Here is a 22,679-nt window from a genome sequence, read left to right as displayed (position 1 = left end):
ACAAGTGTTAATCCCACCAAGGCTCTCAATAACACAGACCATGGGGTCATTGTCAAGGTTGATTTCTACAAACCTAGGAAGATCCTTACTTGGGTTAATAGAAATTAGAACCCTAGCATCCATGTGGGGGACCAAGGATTAAGTGTTATCCACCCTCAAAACCCCCCAAATGGATTCCAACATTTGAGGAATAAAATTCCACAACAAGGGTGGCAATTTTTTTATAACAATCTACCTAGGGCAAGACAGTGCCAAAATTTCATCACACATGACATCGGGCGACTACCTAAGGGCTCTAAAAGTGCAACTCCCAATGGGCCAGTATTTTTTCTCAACAAAATAAAATGATAAATAGCCCTTTTTGAATTATTCTACACAAGGAAAAATGAAACCCTAGTTTCTTAACCCAAATATTTTTCAACCATTCGTCAAGAAATTTGCAGGCGAGGCACTTAGCAGTGTCCACAACCGCAAGAAACCTAACAACATTTTTTAACCTAAATTTTTCACTATTGAAAGCATCAATCATTTCTACATTAAGATGATGGAAATGCTAGACATAGTAAGGGTATCCCACTTACCTCCTCCTCCTAATTCACCATTACCTTCAAAGAGGGTAGAAACATTCACATCAAATTTCATAGAGTAAGAAATAGAAGATGAAGAGGCAATAAGGGCAACTTTGAATGTTTTATTACTGCTCGCATAAGTATCATCTTGATTGATGGTTCAATCATTCAACTCGCGCGAATTGAAAGCAAAACACCCAACACATGAATACATTAAATGCAGAGAGTGACATGATAAAGATAGGGATGTTCACTTGGGTGGGGGAGATCGTACACCCTCCCCCATAGCCTGGACGACCCCTGCAAAGGGGAAAACCCTAGATTATTGTGCTTGTCAACTTGCAGACCCCTCCATCATTGCTTAGTTTTGAATAATCGATCTTAGAACTATGTTTCCCATTACTTGCTTTAAAGATTTGATTTTCAATTCTATATACAACTTAAATTTTTTCAATAGTATTAATATTTGTTAATGATTTAATAGTAAAATGATCTTTACATTAAAATTAAATTAAATTTTTTTAATAAATATTTACTCAAAAATGTGATGTTTATACTTCATTGGATTGGTTTTTTGACAAAGTATATAAAAATAAATGAAAAATTAATAATAACTTAATTATAGTTATTTAAATAAAATTAATCTATACAAAAAAATAAATAAACATTTTTATGTAATAAGATCACTTCCATATGCATACTGTACTTTAATAAAACTATATTTTATGCTTCATTTATGCTATTTTTACCATTTCAAAAATTAAAAAATGCATAGAACATAATAAAAAAAACACATGTTACTATTCTAAGAAACAATGACCTATGCAAACAAAAGCTAGTTTATACCATCTTCTACCCAATTTTTTATACCATCCCACCACCTGGAAAAACTTTCTATTGACATTAGCTTGCACACAAATAACTAGCTAGTTTATTGTACAATTAGACATTTATATTATTGTAATTTTTAATTTGTCAATTTAATTATAAATTTATTAAAATTTAGACTAGTTTATTGTACAATTGGAAAAACTTTCTATTGACATTAGGTTGCACACAAATAACTGGCTAGTTAGTTCCTGCCGATAGGCAGAAACTAACGCAATCGTTGGATGCAAAAATGCTTTTATAGCTATCCAATCACATTAGAGAATTTTTTAGTTTTTTATTTTTTTTCTAATGTTTCAATATTAAAAACATTTTAATAATTAATAATAAATCATTTTTTTCAATTATTATTGGAGGATGCTGCAATTTTTTTTTATAAAAAAGAAACTTTTCTTGGTTATCCAACCAAATTACAGTATTTTTTACCTATTTATTTTAGTTCCTACTAGATTTCTGCAAACATCTGATATATACAAAGCTTATAGCAGAGGTTTCTGGAAACATCCGAGCTTATAGAAGAGGTTTCTGGAAACATCCAACATACACAAGTCTAAATTTTTTCAGTGAAAACTATGAAAGTTCTGCAAACAAAGTTCTGGAAATTGGTTTTCTTGGCTCTGGTTGTGGCCCTCATGCCCCTACTTCACGGGCTGGCTGAAGTAGCACACTAAGGTCTTACCAGTCAATTGTTTTTTTGCCTTTCCCGTTTTCATTCTGTTTTGTAACGGTGGGTTTTGTTATTTGTCCTGCAGTAGTATCACATCATTTGTCAGTATCGTCCTGTTTGCGTAGAGGATTTTACAAGATTGGATTTTTGCTTTCACATATGGAGGAAGCGCATTTTATCAGAAAATCTTAAATGAGAAGTTGGTCTATAGCATATATTGCAATTTGGAAGCTTCTGGAAATCAAAATACCCATACTCAGGACATCCTCTTGATCCCTTCCAGCACAGAATTGAACCCATGGCAAGGTGAGGGAGCCATTCCAGCACAGAATTGAACTCATGGCAAGGTGAGGGATTCCAGCACAGAATTGAACTCATGGCAAGGTGAGGGAGCCAACGAAATTTAGATGAAGCATGCTCAGGCAAACTTTATTGTACTATGAAGTTTTGAAACACAATCTACGAAAGACAGGTGTAGATTTAAAACATCTGAAAAATATGAAAAAAATCCCACTATTGTAATAATCAAGTTGCAAGTAATACATGTTCAAAGTAACTGCTAGTGACTACCCTCCTCAGATACTCTGTTTTTGCAGGTTTTTAAAAATCTGTTTATGTTTATGTTTGATATTTAATAGATAGCAACCATTCTAAAATTTTTACTCATATTTAAAATTTTTACTCATATTTGATTTGAATTTCTTGTTCACATGATATTGATATTGTCATTCAGATATTGTTGTTTCTGAACATGGGTTATTCAGTTTTTGTTTGTAGATTGAATTAACTTTATTCAGTTTTTGTTTCTAGATCGAATTAACTTTTGCGTTTGATTAGATACTAGAGGGACTGTATTTTGCTATTGGATATATCACAATGGAATTCGAAAATGATTTGAAAAGTGCATCTATGAACTGTTTTTATTTTCAATCTTTTAGAAAAGAATGGGAAAATTTGCAGCTTCTTTTAAGCACTCACACAAAATAACATTTATTGCCCTACTTGTTGAAATACACCCAAAGTTTAGCTTCCTGCAAACTGTTTGACAAAATGTCACAAGCAGGCTTAGTTTCAGATTACATGAACAGAAAAATGTTAAAACCCATATGACAAACATAAATGCACTATTACTCCAAAAATAGTAATAAAATATTTCCTCTCTATTCCAACTTTCAAAATAACTATTAGGTGACAATGATAAATAGTTTCTCTGATTTCTGAAGCTATTTCAGTTGATATCACTGGGTTCTCCGAAAGCTGTACTAGGTATGTCATTACCGTACTCAACTGAAATGGGAATGTCTGAAGCTGCCTTCCTAAACATTGTCAAAATTGTCAGTGGAGAAATTTCCTACCCTGTACCAAGCTGTGATCAATGAAAAGTTGTTGCCTGCCTCAAACCGCTCAACTGTATAACTCTCCCTCTTTCTGTAGTAGTATTCTTTGGGAATGAGCTATGTATTATTAATGCTGTGTCAATTTTTGTAAACCAGTAATCGTTACATCTAGGCGTGTCTTGCAGGGTGGAGCATTGGAACTTTCTCAACCCTGCACTTTTAGATATCACAATAAATCAATAGCATTGTAGCAAAACGAGGTAGAGAATAATGAGAACAATATCAATATAAGATGAGATCTAGAAAATGGATAAGAACATGAATGTTCAAAATAAACATCACTTCAAATAGAAAATTCTCCATAGGCTTATTTCAGCAATATAAGTAAAAATGGAACTATAAAGGAACAAAATAATTATAGAATACGTATGAATTCCTAAAGTATATTTTTTCAGTAAGCCTCAAATCTCATTTTAATTGAGAGGATGTGGACAAGTGCCTGGGTTTGTGAATGGAGGTGAAGTTGCCTTTGTTTCTCTTTATGATATTGATTCCATTTGCTAAAACACAAGCAAGAGTTCCTTGCATGCATTCTGTGCTGCTAACCTGTGTCACATTGTTTTCTTTTCTGTATATGATGAGACGCCTTCAAACAGAGCTCTATTTGCTTTTGTTGTTTTCCATTGCATCTTTCCGTGGTTCCCTAACCTTTCACTTTCAATTATTCCATACATTTTTATGATTCTACAAAGAAAATATAAATTTTAAGCAATGGTTTAAAAAATTAGAATATTCACCTATTTTTGTTACATTTTGTGCAATGGAAGTATAAGCATTGGGGAGAAGCTACATAGTCAAAGAGTTTTCAAAAATAGAAGTTATAAATTTTTTCAATTTCTCAAATCATTGGGTTTTGACATAAAACTCAAGCAAGAGTTCCTTGCATACTCCCTGTGCATGTAAACTTGTGTCACATTGTTTGCTTTTCTGTATATGATGAAACGCCTTCAAATAGGGCTCTATTTGCTTTTGATATTTTTCATTGCATCTTTTCGTACATTCATACAATATCTACTAAGGTTTTAACTTAAATCTCTGTTTTGGGAGCCCTATAGTTTTTACCACTTGAGCTCATTTCATTTAATTACTGAATATGTGGTTTAAACCCCTAGAAAAAGCTTTCATTTAACACTACACGCCCATGAGTTCCTTTCGAAATTGTGTACCCAAGTTTTTGTCAATTCATCATTTTTGAACCTCACAAACGAACTGTATATATAACAGTAACAAATCTTACCTTTTTGTCATCATTGAGGACTGGACTGGATAGAGATAAACACCCAACAGTCAAAAAAGAGTAAAAACTTCAGCACTTCCTCCCAAGGCCGGTCATACAATTATTCATAGGGCTCCCTGCCATAGCCATTATTCATAAAAAACTAACCAACACAAAACATCTTCTCCATTTCTTTATAGAGTAAATGGAAACTACTTTGTGAAAAAAAATATATCAATCATACATACTTGGCAGTCTATTTGAATGCTCTGCATTCATCCTGGTGATCATAATGAGCATAGTCTTTCTCTGGTTGATTTTTCTGGCTCATTTTATACATACCATTTTTCACCATCTTGGCTTAAACGTGGAAGTGAATAGAAGCCATTGCCAGCATTTTTGTTGCCACTTATTAATACATGTGGCTGTGAACAATGAACTAGGCTTACTGCTATCACACATTCCAAGAAACTTATTACAGCTTCATTTTAAACTACCAATTCTAACATGCTTTGTTAACAATAAAATCTTCATCGCGTGAAATACAAAAATCTATCCCAGATTGCATTAAAGAAATTCAGATTTTGAAAGAAAAACAAATTTGACCAAAATTAATAGTGATCATACATAGAAAGTAGTAAAGCAACTCACACAAAGAATAAAGTACTCAAAGGAATATCTTAGGAAACCAATGCAAATATATGTGGATGAAAGGTAATAAGAAATTCTCACATTGTCGAAATAAGATTAAAAAACCCAATTTTTTTTCTTCTTTTGTCTATAGTTTAGGATTTCAATGCATTAAGACAAAAATGAATAAATAATATTTCTTTGTGTCAACAACTAGTTGAATAAAAGTTAAAAATAAAATAGTTTTATTCATTATATAGAGAGAATGAGTAAAACATCCCACTGATTTTAAAGTTGTTTTCACATCGTAAGTAATCTTTCCTAAATAAATTTTAAATATTAAATCTTAATTGATTTTAAAATATTGTGTTTTAAAATTTATTTTTTTAAATGTTGAAATTAAATCTACATCAAATTAAAACATTAGTAGATTACTTTTAATATTTTAGTGGTTTTTAGATAGATGGATAAGTTTTTTCAATTGACAATTTTAATAAATTATTAAGTCATCTTAAAATATATAATTGTAGTCACATAAATCTGTCCACTTAATTAAATGAATACTTAGTATTTATTTGATTATTTAACCATCAATTAATAATTAATTAAATTAATATATTTAATTAATTCATCTTAACCCTCTTCTCCTATTAATTAAATAAATTATTCAATTTATTTGATTTAATTCACTTAACCAAATTCAGACCATTAATTAAATAAATAAATCATATTTATTTAATTAAATCTTCTCTCACATTTAAATAAATTAATATTTATTTAAAACCCCCAAAATCCCACCTCTCACATTTAAATAAATAAATCATTTATTTAAATCACCTTTATCCTCTACCCACTTGCTTTTTCCTACAAAAGCAAGTTGCACAATTATTTTAAATAAATAATTTATTTAAATCACCTTTATCCTCCACCCACTTGTATTTTCCTACAAAAGCAAGTTGCACAACTATTTTAAATAAATTATTTATTTAAAATCCTATTTATCCTCACCCACTTGAAACCTTTAATGGTTTCCCTTAAAGTAGTCAAACTTGATGGCTTTAAAGTCTTCAAACTTGATGGCTTCCTTCTATAGTCTTCTTAAGACTTTAATGGTTTTCCTTAAAGTCTTCAAGCCTTTAATGGTTTCCCTCAAAGTCTTCAAGCATTTTAAATGCTTTATCTTCATTTTTCTCATTTAAATAAATTAATATTTATTTGAATATTTATCCAAATGCAAATTACACCATTTAATTGAAATAAATGATTTTATTTTAATTGAAAATACCAAAATTTCTCCCACTTACATTTTCCTACAAAATCCACTTGTATGCCTAAACCCCTTCTAGATTCTTCTAAACCCTTCCTAATTAGCCTAATCCATCCCCTAAATATTGTCACATTCCTAAGCAAATTGGAGTCACTTCTCAAAGACTCCAAAGTCTTTGAAAAACAATTAATGCTTTGTGTGTTCAACAAATTAACCCTCAAAGTCTTGGATAACCTTTGAAAGCTTCCAACCTTCAACCACTAAATGGCTCAAAGTCTTGGATAACCTTTGAAAGCTTTCAACCTTCAACCACTTAATCCCCAAAGTCTCCAATAACCATTAATGGTTAATTCAACCCTCCCACATGGTTAAAACATTTGTTTTGACTCAACCTCTACCCAACCCAAAGGTCTCATCAGGCCATTAATGCTTTGACCATGATTATCTCTTAAACATTTGCACAAAGGTTTATCCTTGGATTAACTCTTAATCCAGTGGGTAATCTTAATTTAGACTTGACCCTTGCCTTCTAGATAACCATGAGGTCTTCTCAGGCCTTTAATGCCTCCAACCTCTTCTCTCAACCCAATCCTATGTTGAAACTTGTCACCATTTTATTGGTGCCAATTGTGCACATGGATCCCCAACTTTCAATCCTAACCCTTGTTAAGATTGCTCAATCTTAACCCTTCATTTCCCTATTTCTTCTATAAATAGAACCCTTCTCCTCAAGCAAAAGAGAAGCATTTTAGAGTATTGTTGTTATACTGGCATTAGCATAGAGCTTTTTCATAGCATCACTATCTACTCTAGCATAGTATTTAGCTTTTCATTTCATATTTGAAGCTTAGTATTAAATCTCAATCTTCCATAAGCATCCATAGTGCAAAAAGCTGCTGAGAGCTACACTCATTTGGGACTTGGAGAGGAGAGGAACAAGGGAGGAGCAACTATGAGCATCTTGATTAGCTATTTCATTTTATGTTTATATGCTTTCTATTTCATGCTTAATATCTCTCTTGATATGCCTGTTTAGGATAATCTTTTGTTGCTAACACTAACGTTTGTTTCTTGTGCTCTTGTGTGTGTTTCCATCAAACAGGTTTTCTAATCCTTTTTGCAGAGCATCATTTGGTGAACCCGACGTGAATCCAAACACCAAAAAGATCATTTTTTTTTTTTAACCAATAACATGTTTGAATGTTGAAAATGTCACACAGGTTGCGATTTTGACACTGTTTTGGTGTGTTTGGCATTATTTTGGCGCTATTCCCCCTGTTTCAGTGCTTTTCCCTTCTCTGTCTTTCCCTTTCTTTTAATACGTTTGTGTTAAATAGTGCCTCTGTTCAAACGAAGACTAGCGCTATTGTAACAAAACGTTGTACAAATCACCTTGTAACCAAAAAAAAAATAAAAAATTTAGGCTTGTAGAAGCCCATCAAATAGGCAGATTTTACTAACTATTTTTCTCTTTTGTGCAGATTTAAATTAGATTAAAGAGTAGATTTATATTTTTTACTAACTTGTTTTTGAAGTTGGTTTTAAAAATGAATTCACTTTTTATTTTGGTTTAAAATTAACTTCACATTTCAAATTTGGGCTTTTGAAAAAGAATCACACATTTGTTTGGGGCTCTTAAAAAGAATTTCATTGTTCAAAGGTAAAAAGAACCACAAACTTATACAAAAACAACTTTATTTTTTTTTTTTTTGCAAGTTAGGAAACAAACTTCGTTTTGGTGCTTAAAATCAACAAGGCAAATTTTATTTCTTGCATCAAGATAAAACTCACAATCCACACTTCCATTTTTGGTGCAAATAAAATTCACAATCAACTTGTCTCATTTTTAAAGCAATCTTACTTCATGCAAACGTGTTTTTCATTAAGTTGACCAGGATTTTCAAATTCTAGTTTACTCAAACAATTGCCTTTGAAAATTAAAAAGAACACCATGATTGTTGGAGCAACATCTCCAAATAGTTAGATCACATTGCAATGATAGATTAAAAAGAACAGGTGTTTTTCGTGCTTGGCACACTTGTGCAAAGAGTTGGTCGAGTGGTCCTACTTCTAACACACACTATCCTCTCCCTTGGCTTTCGTGGTCCTAGGTGCAAGAGAAAAGTGTTAGTAACACTCACATTTTATCTTTTTAAGAGAGGCCTGCCAAGGGATCGATACTCTTGGGAACGACCTCGAGCGGTAAATCCTTCGAGCCGCTATAGAAATCAGGTGAGAGCGAAAGCTGTAGCCTTGGGTATAGCTGTTCCTACAGTGTAACTGGCCGAAAGGACAAATGGGCCCCACCACCAGTTACAAGGCTCTTAAGTGAGTCACTGCAGAATGAACTTATGTCCAAAGCCATCGAACATGACTAAACACCTTTAAGTAGTAGCCCACCTGTTCTATTGATTGAGGATATTTGAGGTATAATTTAGTGCAAGAGCATAGATGGTTTTGCTTCCAAGATACTCACCATACATATTTCCTTGAGTAGAAACATAGCTTTTTGAAAAGTCACTTGTGGCTTGATAAAAGTGGTGACTCCCCCATCATAGGGATCATCTATTTGTTATGCTCGTGCAAGACTTAGTATATCACATCCTTACCTGCCATGGCGGGATTCATAAGGTATGTAGTACCAAAGTCGAAGAAATATCAAGATGTGGGCTAAATTTATCACAACTGGCCATTTGACCTTAGGGATAAAAAGTGTTTGAAGTGTGTTCGTTTTACAGACCTAGTGCGAATTGAGCCGACTTCAGGCTTTGGAAATACACCTTAAAATAAATCTAAAGGAAGGGTCAAAAACAAGTCCAAGGATTGGGTTGATCTAGACCCATACTCATTTGTGCCTTTGAGGCTACAATCTTGTGTTTGTGTGCTTGCTTTGTTTTCTTGTCAAAGAAAAATCAGAAAATCAATCCCAAAAACAAAGTATTCATCCAACATCTGTCAACACAACCAAAAATACCAAAAACAAAGTGCAAACAAACAAAGAGTCAAAAATTTATGACCATTCTTCACATCTTGCGAAAGAAGAAGTGTCATCAGAATATTACCTTGAAAAGAAGACCATTAAGCTCAAAGGCTTTGATCAAAAGGAGGAAATTTTTCTATCTCAATAGACAAATCTTTGTCTCACATAGAGTCTTTCTACATCGCATGCGTCTCTATCTTCAAGGTAAAACAAACGAGTTTGATTCCGAATCATTGAACCGCAGAGCTTTTATACAATATAGAGCTCTGAGTTATCACAAAAATCAAGGAGGAAAGATTAATCCCAACTTCTTCCCAAACATCTGTATCACCTACAACACAGCTCGAGAAATGCCACCAACGCCTGAAAGGGAAGAAGTAGAGTTTGTTCCATTTGTAACACAAAGTTTTTATTAAAGTTGAAAACAAAACATCCATCATCTCATTCATACATCATTTTTCCATCATCAATTTATCCCAAAACTCTCAAAACATTAAGAGGTTCTTGTCCCAAGATTCCTTTTTTAGATATTGCTTGAAATCAAACACATCACATCACTTTTAGATTGTTTCTACATCTAGGATAAGCTCATCCTAAGAGACACATCTACGCAGGTTAAAACTAGTTCATGAGTGAATCCTCTCATTGCTAGGTAGTCAAAATCTGTAACACATCTCAGATTTCTCTACACCTTATCACATCCAAACTCATCAAAACAAACAAGCAATTCAAAGAAAGGAATTTCGGTTACATCTACCTTAAAAGTGCTAGAGATCCCCATACAACACAAATCACCAATCATCAATCTTTCATCACCAACTCATCATCATCTTCAATCAACTTCAAAACAAACTTGCAAACAAAATGGCTCAAACCCGATCACGATCAAGGCAGCGAGAAATAGAAATTGAGGAAGAAGAGGACAACCTCAATGAATTTCAAGAAGCACTTGGAGGAACTGGGAATGATGAAAACCCAGGTACACCCACTCCTTCAACAATCGAAAGGGTTCAGCATAACCCTCATTTTAACAGATTATTTGATGAAATACTAAGGAGCAACGCAGATGCTCACTTCTTAAGACTTGCTCAAGAAGGAGCCAAACTCCCCTCAGACTTTGATCTTGCCCAATTAAGACAAGCATCAGAAAGACAAAGTCGCCATGAGGAGGAAAGAGGTAGAAATCACATCAGATATAACATCCCTCGAGGTAACCCACCACCTCCTCCTCCAAATGAAATGGAGATGTTGCGGCAACAAGTCGAGAATCTCGCCCAACAACTTCATAGTGGTGTTAGGACCAATCAATTCTCACTTAACGACATCTGTCCCTATCCGTTTGATAGGAATCTTTATATGCCACCCTTTTCACGCGGGTTCGAAACACCAAAATTCGAAAAATATAGAGGAAAGGGAGATCCCCGTGATCATGTCCGAGAATTTCATTCCGCTTGTCTCGAAGTTGCTTATGAGGACACATACCTAATGCGCCTTTTTCCCCAAAGCTTGGGAGGAACAACCACATCATGGTTTTCCCGACTTCCAGGTGGCATTAGAACATTTGAGGAACTCATCCAGAAGTTCCTATCTCATTACTCTTATAATATTGAACGCGACATCACCATGGCTGATCTATGTAACACCAAACAAAAACCAGGTGAATTATTCTCAGTATTCCTGCAACGATGGCGCCAAATGTCTAGCAGACGTTCTCTTCAGTTACCTGAACGAGAACTAGTGGAAATTTTCATTTCCAACTTAAACGAAGAAATGGAATTTCACCTGGATGTCAAAGACACAGATTCTTTTAACGATATGATCACCAAAGGTATAAAATGTGAAAGGGCACTCATCAAAAAAGGACTCATCAAAATCTTTAATGAACCCAAAGATGGTCCTCGCCCGCGCTTCAATAGCAATAAACCGAACTTCTGGAACAAGAATAAGAATATCGTTAACGATGGAGTTGTGGATGCTCGGACTGTCCAAAATGCACAACCTGTGGTTCGGTTTGCAGGACAAAATCCTCCACCTCAAAATAACACAAATGTTCCTCTTAATCAAGGTCGCATCACATCTCATGATGAACCAAGACCTCGTCCACAAAAACAAAAACGCACATACACTCCCTTAGGGGAACCCATTGAAACAGTGTTGCGACAACTCCTCTCTCAAAATTTGGTCACTCTACCTAAGCTATCAAACTATGAGCCTCAAGTCAAACCAGCATGGTGGAAAGATACTGAACACTGTGAGTTCCATCAAGGAAGAGGACACAAGACAAGTAATTGTCACCGATTGAAAGATCTCATTCAGGATCTTATTGACCGAGGAGAAATTGAAATTGAAGGGCATGACCCAAAAACAACCAATAATGATCATCAGATGTTCAAGAATCCACTTCCATCGCAAGATCAAAGGGGTCCTTCGACGTCCAGTCGAGGTCCTGATACCACTGATTATACGCAAGCTGCGTATAATTACACTGTAAATCACCTGTATGATGCCAGTGAACAAATTGCAACCATAACCTTCAAAAATCCCACCTCAAATTGCAATGTTGTTACACGTCGTGGCAAGGTCACCATCAAGGCAGCTCCACAAGGCACCACCTTCGTCCCAAAGCAGTACAATCTTGTGGAACAATTAGACAAAACCCCTGCACTTATATCCATTTTGGAGCTTTTGCGTCTGTCACCCTCTCATAAAACAATCTTGGATCAAGCACTCCAAGAGGCGTCAGTCCCTGCAAATCTAAATACGGACCAATTTCAAGCCATGGTTGGAAGTCTAAAGTCATCACCTTGTCTCACTTTTTCTGAAAGTGACAACTCTTCCTTCCAGCAACCTCATAACGCCTCACTCCACATTGAAGGCTTCGTCAACCAACACAGGATCAAGCGAGTCTTGATCGATAATGGAGCAGGCCTAAACATTTGCACACTACAGTTGGTCACGGCATTGGGATATGCAATAGAATCAGTGGATCCTCGTAAGAAGATCACCATCAAAGCCTATGATGATGCAGAGCGTTCATCCAAAGGAGCTGTGGTACTACCAATCCGAGTGGGCCCTGTGGTAAAACACATAATTTGTCAGGTTCTGGACCTTCCTCTGCCATATAATCTATTATTAGGGAGACCTTGGATACATGCCATGCAAGCCGTTCCATCTACCTACCATCAATGTATCAAGTTCCCACATAACGGTGCAGAGATCACAATCCTGGGCGACGCAAATCCCTTTGCATTTTGCCATAATATCAGCCATCAACCAGAGATTACTGTTCCTAATAATAGGGAAGCCATTTCCTCCACATCATATGTAAATCCCGCCTCTCTTGCCAGTTCAAACACTCCTATACCCAAGCAAGAAAAGCTTAAGATGAAAGTCGCAGAGGAAGGTCCTGGAGAATACAACTTGAGTCAGCTCTTTTGTGTGGGACAAATGCCTACTTCTCCTAGAACACATGGTAAACCACAGCAGTTACTCCAGCAACCACTAAACATGCCTGCATGTGCCTTAACGCCTTTCATCCTTGGAAAGAGTCAAGAGGAAGAGACACAAGATAAGGACCTAGCGGAATGGATCTATAAAGATCCCATCACCACTGACAAACCGCGAGTTACACTTCCTACAGAACAGTATGGCAAAGGCCTCCTCATTATGCAAAGAATGGGATATGATGGTCAGAGTGCTTTGGGATACTGCAAACAAGGACGACATGAACCACTGCTGCCAGAGTTCAAGCCCAAAGGTAATACAGGCCTAGGCTTTGAAAAAGAGATCCTTCCTAAACTCAGATTTAAAGGAAAACCTAGCAAACCATTTTGCCCACCTACTGTAAAGAGGACACCTTTCATAATCAAAGCACCATCAAGCAATATTGCCATTGCCCCATCGAGGCTCACAACCCCACCGCAACCATCACCAGTGCCAAACATACCACCAATCGAACCAGTAATCCCGTCAATAACACCAATAGCAGCAGCAACTGTATCAGAACCCGCAGCAACATCTATGGCACCAGTAGTTCTAGCAGAAGCCACTGAGTCACCATTACCAATACTTCCAGTAACAAATCCTTTAAACCCCATCACAGTTCCTGCAGCATTGATCACCACAAAAGTACATAAACCAATCACGCCTGCAGTATTTAACTCCAAAGACATCCCAGTATGGTATAGCAATCGGATGCTGGAAAGTGATTCAGAGACCGACTCACATGAGTGGGAATTCGATTCAGTGCAACTTAACACTTCAGATGAGGAAGACACATCACCACCTCCGCCACGCAAAGACATTCCTGTTTACGGAGAAGCACAGATAAAGACCACTTGGGTACCTGAGCTGGAAACATCTTCCACAGACCCTACGTCTCATCCTACGCCTGATTCTGACAGGGAAAGTACCATCAACTACCTTCACCACACTGTCTTAACCCTCACTGATACATCTCCCGCACTTAACCTAATCGATGACGTAATGCCCATTGTCCACCCTGAACTCATTAAATGGAACCAACCAAATCCCCCATGTCTTGACCTCTTCCAAAACGATGAGGCTATCATTGACTTTTTGGAATTAAGGGATAATCTACCAAGCGGGGATCACAAAGCTGGATTCGCCATTGAACTTAATAGCACAGCATACTTCGGAGCGGATGCCAAACCCTTCAGCTGCAAAAATATAACATTAAAACATGGATCTACCAGTGAAAACCACATTGTGGCACTATTTGATCCGACAAAAGTAAAAAGAAAGAGTGTATCCAACGGTGAAAACCTCTCTGAGGCACCTGAGGATGAAGGGTTTGACATCCTCCCTGCTAGTACACAACAGGAACGATCAACGATTCTCATCGAGGAAACCAAAGAATACAATGTGGGGACTCCTGAAAATCCTCATATCATACATCTGGCATCTCTTCTCACTCCAGAGGAACAACCTAAATTTATAGAGTTCTTCCAGAAGCGTCAGATCAACTTCGCATGGTCATATGCAGACATGCCTGGGCTTGATCCTGATTTAGTCATGCATCATCTCACAGTAGCAAAAGGAGCCAAACCTGTCAAGCAGAAGCTTCGTAAGATGCATCCTCAGATTGCCGTGCTAGTCAAAACAGAACTCAAGAAACTCCTGGATGTTGGTTTCATTAGACCAATTGATTATGCAGAATGGATCTCCAACATTGTACCAGTTGGAAAACCAAAAGGGGGCATCCGCATTTGTACAGACTTCAGAGATTTGAATAAAGCATGTCCTAAGGATGACTTCCCTCTACCAAATATTGACATCATAGTAGATTTGACAGCAGGACATGCCATGCTTTCACTCATGGATGGCTTTTCAGGATACAATCAAATAAAGATCGCACCAGAGGACCAACATAAGACAGCCTTCACATGTCCATGGGGCACATACTGCTGGAATGTAATGCCTTTTGGTCTAAAGAATGCAAGAGCAACCTATCAAAGAGCAATGACCACCATCTTCCATGACATGATGCATACTATAATGGAAGATTATGTGGATGATTTACTAGCAAAATCACTTACTAGAGAAGGACATCTCCACATCTTAGATAAAATCTTTGATAGACTGGAACAATACCATGTTCGACTCAACCCAAAGAAATGTGTCTTTGGAGTGACCTCCGGGAAGCTTCTAGGATACATTGTCTCAAGCAAAGGTATTGAGGTCGATCCAGCAAAGGTTAAGGCAATCATGGACATGCCACCTCCAAGGAATATCAGTCAGCTAAGGACACTACAAGGACGGCTTCAATCCATCCGAAGATTCATTGCACAATTGGCTGATAAGTGTCACCCATTCACACACTTGCTACACAAGAACATCCGCTTTCAGTGGGATGCCAGATGCCAACAAGCATTTCAGACGCTTAAAGACTATCTCATGAATCCACCATTGTTGATGCCACCAGATCCAAGTAGACCGTTGTTACTTTATATCTCAGCGACAAGTACAGCATTAGGTGTATTATTGGCACAACATAATGCAGAAGGCAAAGAGTGTGCTGTATACTACATCTCTCGTACACTGGTTGGCTATGAACTCAATTACACACCTATTGAGCGAGCTTGCCTAGCAGTAATCCTGGCAGCCACTAAATTGCGGCACTATCTATTAACACACAAGGTACAACTCATTGCAAAGATTGATCCACTCAAGTATTTACTCAGCAAAGCAGCATTGACAGGTCGCTTGGCCAAATGGGTAATGATTCTAAGTGAATTTGACATCGAGTATGTGGACCGTAAAGCTATCAAAGGTCAGGTCATTGCAGATCAATTGGCCGATGCACCACTCATAGGCGATCATCCTCTCATTTCCAATTTTCCAGATGAAGAGATATTCATGATCACAGAAGCACAACCATGGAAACTATATTTTGATGGTTCATACACTAGGCACGGCTCGGGGGCAGGCATTCTGTTTATCACACCTCAAGGTGATAGCATCCCGAAGTCTTACAGGCTCACATTTCCATGCACAAACAACATAGCAGAGTATGAGGCCTTGATCACAGGACTCAGGTTAGCCGTACAATGGAAATTACAAGAACTACAAGTATATGGCGACTCACAACTGGTCATTCGACAAGCAACTAATGAATATCAGACCAAAGATGATAAACTCATGCCATACAAGCAAATGGTGGACAGTCTAAAGACATCATTTACTACTATCACTTTTGAGCAGATACCAAGAGATCAGAATCGAGCTGCTGACGCCATGGCTACCATCGCATCTCTACTAGATCTTCCACAGAATTCAACACGCTACGAGTTCTTGGTAGAACAACTTTGGATCCCCGCTTATGATATCCCCGAATCTGAAATAATATGTTGCCTTGTTGGTTCTGAATCCCCATGGTACGGTGAGTTCTACACCTATCTCCGCGATCACACCCTTCCTCCCAACCAATCAAATAACCAACGTAAAACCTTCATTCGCCAAACTGCTCGATATACCATTATTGCCGAAACCCTATACCGACGCGGTCTTGATGGTACTCTCCTTCGATGTCTGGAACAAGATGAGATAACAAAGGTTTTGGAAGAGGTACATGAAGGAATTTGCGGGACTCACTCAAGTGGTCCGTCACTAGCCAAGAAACTCATGCGCGCTGGATACTATTGGCCATCTATGGAAAAGGATTCCTACTACTTTGTCAGGAAATGCAAGAAATGTCAAGTTCATGGCGACCTGATACATGCACCAGCACAGGAACTACAACCAATCACAACACCATGGCCTTTTTGTCAATGGGGCCTTGACCTTGTGGGTAAAATCCATCCATCTTCATCCAATGGCCATAAATTCATTATTACCGCCACCGAATATTTCACCAAGTGGATCGAAGCTGTTCCACTTACCCAAGTCACCGGCAAGCAGATCGCCTCATTCATCCTCAATTACATCATCTGCCGGTATGGTGTGCCCATGTCCATTGTCACAGATAACGGTCTTCCTTTCAAAAATCAGGATGTTCGTGAGCTTTGTGAGAAATTTCATATCCAACACCGCTTTTCCACTCCCTATTACCCACAAGGCAATGGTCAGGCCGAAGCATCCAATAAAAACATATTGAGGATCCTAAAGAAGACAGTCAATGATGTCGGCCGTGATTGGCATGTTCAATTGAATCCAGCGCTATGGGCATATCGAACTAGCATTCGGACCCCTACAGGTGCAACTCCTTATTCATTGGTCTATGGTGCCGAAGCTATCTTACCTATTGAGGTTGAGATACCATCATTACGAGTTTCCTTGCATAATCTCATTGATGATGAAGCATACAGAGTCTCACGCCTTCAGGACTTAGAGTTACTTGATGAGAAGCGACAAGCTGCATACAATCACCTCCAAGCCTATCAGCAGCGCATGAGTAGAAGTTACAATCACCGAGTTAGATCTCGTACATTTGAGGTAGGTGATCTTGTTCTTCGAGAAAATCCTCGCAACCAACCAAATAGAGAACATCAAGGCAAGTTTGAATCAAACTGGCTGGGCCCATATGTTGTCACTGCTGTATTCGGGTCCGGGGCATATCAGTTGGCTACTTCAGAAGGAGAACCGCTTGCAGATCCAATCAATAGCATGCACCTCAAAAGATTTTATACCTAAGGTGTACAGAGCATCAGGCTCCCCTACATATCAGAAAAATACCAAAAACATTCAGAAAATGTCCTGAAGAAAATACAAAAACATTCAAAAAAGTAAAGAAAAATCATGCATCCAAATGGTGAACAACCACTCCGGTGGCACCTTGGGTAAGTACGATGGCGAAAACCTGGCAAACAGGCACCACTCGTAAAGGCTATGGCTCCATTGTCTTTCAGGCTTGTTGCGATCACATTCATACATACACACATCCATCCATCTAACCATGGCTTGTTATTTTATCTGTAATCCAAGAAAGTACTTCATGCGTCTAGCATCCCGCTTTTTCATAAATCATGTCCAACTTGGGGGAAATGCCCTTACAATCTAGATGATGGAAGTGGATTCTACATTACTGGTGATTCATTGGCAAAAACATTCAAAAATGTCTCGCAAAATATAAAAACATTCAAAAATGTCTCGCAAAATACAAAAACATTCAAAAATGTCTCGCAAAATACAAAAACATTCAAAAATGTCTCGCAAAATCCAAAAACATTCAAAAATGACTCACAAAATCCAAAAACATTCAAAAACTATTACACAAAATCCAAAAACATAGAAAAACCCATCGAAAATCACACCAAAACATGGCAACACCTTGTACATATTCATTCAAGCAGATGCAAAACCAACATTAACACAGTACTCACACAATGACCATTTATCAATCGACCACACAATCCACATCCAACAAATCAGAAACTGTCTTTAAAAACAAGGATGCATCCTTCCTTACCAAAACAAAGACAAAAGTGACGTTTTCTTTGACAAGAAAATTATGTTAAGCTATCAAATACTTGGTTGATTCGTGAGTAATTCATTTGTTTATCTGTATCGGGATCTTTTCAACATTGTTTTGTATCGTTTGTGCATTATTTCCGATAAAGTTCTGGGGCATGTACTAATGGTGTCTACGTGGGAAGTTCACTAAGCTACGTGATCTTATGCCAAATGCAGTCATAGATCATTACGGCTTGCTGACTACAGCGTATACCTTGACCATATGAGCATGAACCATTACCAAGGATCCATATTCTTTATTCTTTATGTATATATTGTTTGTTTACAGGTACACTGCTCATTCTTTGGTTCCTCCTCATCCAATTTGGATAAAGGTTTTTATTTCTTAGTACGGTATGCACTTGTCTCAGGATATGATCAGCCTAAGATCAAGGAGGACGATCCAAGTCATGCATAAACGGAGATAATCCTTGTCTGTTCCGCAAGCAATACTCAGGTCAACTTGATCCATTATATCAAGTTGCTTGTATTAACTTGCTATATCAAAATCCATGTAAGAAATACTCTGGTCATCTTGAATCTTTATGTCAAGTTGCTTGTATTTTCTTACAACATTTTAAAGCTCAATGATGAAAAATAAAGCACCATGGATCGTCATTCCATCTCATTTGTATATATTGCATTTCGTTGCATTCCACCCATCCATACATTCATAATAGCTGCATATCATGCATACGTAGTCATAATAATGCATACTCTATTTTACTCATCTTCTTCCATAGGCCTCGATCCTAGTCCTCCATATCTTCTATCTAACATCAAATCCCCCCTCACCCTCCCTATCTTGATCATCAACATCATCCTAATCCCTTCATCGCTTCCCATCCTCACTCATCCACAAAATTAAGCCAGTTACTCTATCTACACAGATACATCGACTCCCACACACCTAGACTATCAACAGATACTCTGATCAAGTATCTTCGGGTCTCAACAGGTAATCGATTATGGTAATCCTAGACTACATCAGGCATTTATCACAATGACCTAGTCTCAACGGGGTTGCCATGATTCCCCACAATCATCCATCACACGCACACACTATCAATTGATCAACCAATCAAACACAATCCAACGGACAATTACATCAATTGTCTACGTCTCAACGAGTATTTTGCTTCATATACCTTGACTTCATCGGGCAATTACATCAATTGTCTAAGTCACCATCAGGTCACTTTGATTCACTTACTCAGACTTTATCATGTCCAAGCAACCAACTGACATCAACTGTCACGCTTTGACTTGACCGAGGCAATTAAACCGATTGCACCAGATTGTCCAACCAATTTTGATCAATTGTATAGCATCAATCAAAACCCCACACTACATCTGCTATGTATCTCTTGCATGACCTCAGGGTACTCATTGGCTTGTTGTTTCTTCATATTCACTCCATTTTCTCCCATTCTTTCATCATTAGTTCTAATTTCTTCTATTCTACCTCCCCTCCACTTTGCATTCTTTTTCGAGAGATCGCCCGATTTTTCAAAACAAAATTTGGCCCATCTCTCGAGGGGGCATACCACCCATTAAATTTACATTTTATGGGGCATTTCTTCACACCTATTTTTCTTTCTTTGAAACGACGCGATAAACCGCACCGTCTCAAAGAGGGGCAAATGTAGTCACATAAATCTGTCCACTTAATTAAATGAATACTTAGTATTTATTTGATTATTTAACCATCAATTAATAATTAATTAAATTAATATATTTAATTAATTCATCTTAACCCTCTTCTCCTATTAATTAAATAAATTATTCAATTTATTTGATTTAATTCACTTAACCAAATTCAGACCATTAATTAAATAAATAAATCATATTTATTTAATTAAATCTTCTCTCACATTTAAATAAATTAATATTTATTTAAAACCCCCAAAATCCCACCTCTCACATTTAAATAAATAAATCATTTATTTAAATCACCTTTATCCTCTACCCACTTGCTTTTTCCTACAAAAGCAAGTTGCACAATTATTTTAAATAAATAATTTATTTAAATCACCTTTATCCTCCACCCACTTGTATTTTCCTACAAAAGCAAGTTGCACAACTATTTTAAATAAATTATTTATTTAAAATCCTATTTATCCTCACCCACTTGAAACCTTTAATGGTTTCCCTTAAAGTAGTCAAACTTGATGGCTTTAAAGTCTTCAAACTTGATGGCTTCCTTCTATAGTCTTCTTAAGACTTTAATGGTTTTCCTTAAAGTCTTCAAGCCTTTAATGGTTTCCCTCAAAGTCTTCAAGCATTTTAAATGCTTTATCTTCATTTTTCTCATTTAAATAAATTAATATTTATTTGAATATTTATCCAAATGCAAATTACACCATTTAATTGAAATAAATGATTTTATTTTAATTGAAAATACCAAAATTTCTCCCACTTACATTTTCCTACAAAATCCACTTGTATGCCTAAACCCCTTCTAGATTCTTCTAAACCCTTCCTAATTAGCCTAATCCATCCCCTAAATATTGTCACATTCCTAAGCAAATTGGAGTCACTTCTCAAAGACTCCAAAGTCTTTGAAAAACAATTAATGCTTTGTGTGTTCAACAAATTAACCCTCAAAGTCTTGGATAACCTTTGAAAGCTTCCAACCTTCAACCACTAAATGGCTCAAAGTCTTGGATAACCTTTGAAAGCTTTCAACCTTCAACCACTTAATCCCCAAAGTCTCCAATAACCATTAATGGTTAATTCAACCCTCCCACATGGTTAAAACATTTGTTTTGACTCAACCTCTACCCAACCCAAAGGTCTCATCAGGCCATTAATGCTTTGACCATGATTATCTCTTAAACATTTGCACAAAGGTTTATCCTTGGATTAACTCTTAATCCAGTGGGTAATCTTAATTTAGACTTGACCCTTGCCTTCTAGATAACCATGAGGTCTTCTCAGGCCTTTAATGCCTCCAACCTCTTCTCTCAACCCAATCCTATGTTGAAACTTGTCACCATTTTATTGGTGCCAATTGTGCACATGGATCCCCAACTTTCAATCCTAACCCTTGTTAAGATTGCTCAATCTTAACCCTTCATTTCCCTATTTCTTCTATAAATAGAACCCTTCTCCTCAAGCAAAAGAGAAGCATTTTAGAGTATTGTTGTTATACTGGCATTAGCATAGAGCTTTTTCATAGCATCACTATCTACTCTAGCATAGTATTTAGATTTTCATTTCATATTTGAAGCTTAGTATTAAATCTCAATCCTCCATAAGCATCCATAGTGCAAAAAGCTGCTGAGAGCTACACTCATTTGGGACTTGGAGAGGAGAGGAACAAGGGAGGAGCAACTATGAGCATCTTGATTAGCTATTTCATTTTATGTTTATATGCTTTCTATTTCATGCTTAATATCTCTCTTGATATGCCTGTTTAGGATAATCTTTTGTTGCTAACACTAACGTTTGTTTCTTGTGCTCTTGTGTGTGTTTCCATCAAACAGGTTTTCTAATCCTTTTTGCAGAGCATCAATAATTATATAATTATTTTATTTTACAGCTGAAATTTGTTACCTAAATTTTAATAACCTTGTAGAAGGTAAGATTATTGGTCCTTGCTTTTTGTTGCTTTTAGTTTCGTTATTTTCTTTGACCAATTACAAAGTACAAAACTCTTAAAGAAGTATACATTCCTTTTACTCTTTTCTAATCTATATTAGTATTAGAAAATCAAATTTCATAGCAATTGCAAGATCTCATATCTTATTAAGAAACGTAAAAAATTGTGTTATTTTCCAACAAATGACGAGATCAAAAGATCAACTACAAATTATAATATATGTAGAAACATACGAATTGACAAGCATTTGGCACATGCCAATGACTACGCACACCCCTTCCTTCTACATTCCTTTTCGGAAAACCATCAAGGCATTGTTGTTCTTTACCATTATACCTAGCATGTATTTTAACCTTCTCTAACTCCCCTCTACCACCCATACATTTCCTATTCTCCTCTACCATCCACATTTCTAACTCTCGGCAGGAACATGATGTTTTGCGTCTCTTGTTTATTGTACAATTGAACATTTATATTATTGTAATTCTTAA

Source organism: Cryptomeria japonica, chromosome 3 (assembly GCF_030272615.1).
Source record: "Cryptomeria japonica chromosome 3, Sugi_1.0, whole genome shotgun sequence".
Lineage (NCBI taxonomy): Eukaryota > Viridiplantae > Streptophyta > Pinopsida > Cupressales > Cupressaceae > Cryptomeria > Cryptomeria japonica.
The sequence above is the reverse complement of the archived record's forward strand: the minus strand, read 5'-3'. Positions refer to the sequence as shown.